The sequence below is a fragment of the Oryzias melastigma genome, linkage group LG13 (assembly GCF_002922805.2).
Source record: "Oryzias melastigma strain HK-1 linkage group LG13, ASM292280v2, whole genome shotgun sequence".
Taxonomy (NCBI): Eukaryota; Metazoa; Chordata; class Actinopteri; order Beloniformes; family Adrianichthyidae; genus Oryzias; species Oryzias melastigma.
In genome coordinates, this window is record NC_050524.1 from 14,089,606 (window position 1) to 14,090,077 (window position 472).

The following is a 472-nucleotide window of genomic DNA, read 5'->3' on the forward strand; positions in this document are numbered from 1 at the left end:
CACACACACACATATATATATATATATATATATATATATATATATATAAAAACACACATACACATATATACATATAAATATAGTGTTTCTCCGCGCATTTGCGCTTCTTTATCTGTGGTTTTACATATTCGTGAATTTTTTTTCCAGTCAAAAAGCTCAAAGATGCTTCTATGAAATTTTTGGGTCCAAACAAGGTGCAAAGGTGTATTTCCGCACAGCGAAGCCCCTTCTGGAGCATGGAGGAAGAGCGCCTGTCTGCTACCCCCCTCTTCTCTCCATGCCCCTGCATAGAGAAAGGGCATCAGTTGACACCCCGCAAATAAGAGGGGTAGTAGTATATATATATATATAGTTAGTTTATGTTTTGTTTATGTACATATTTATCATTATTATTATCATTTATATATTTATTCTTAAAGTCCTATATGTTGGTAGATTGTTTTGAGTGTTTTTTGTTCCACAGCCTTGCTCC

General features: G+C 34.5%; 1 protein-coding gene across 2 annotated transcripts in view; it reads right to left on the bottom strand.

Annotated features, from left to right (window-relative positions):
* The window catches only part of LOC112149219 (rho guanine nucleotide exchange factor 26), a 27,482-nt gene that overhangs the window by 11,946 nt on the left and 15,064 nt on the right, over positions 1-472 (bottom strand). The window lies entirely within an intron of this gene.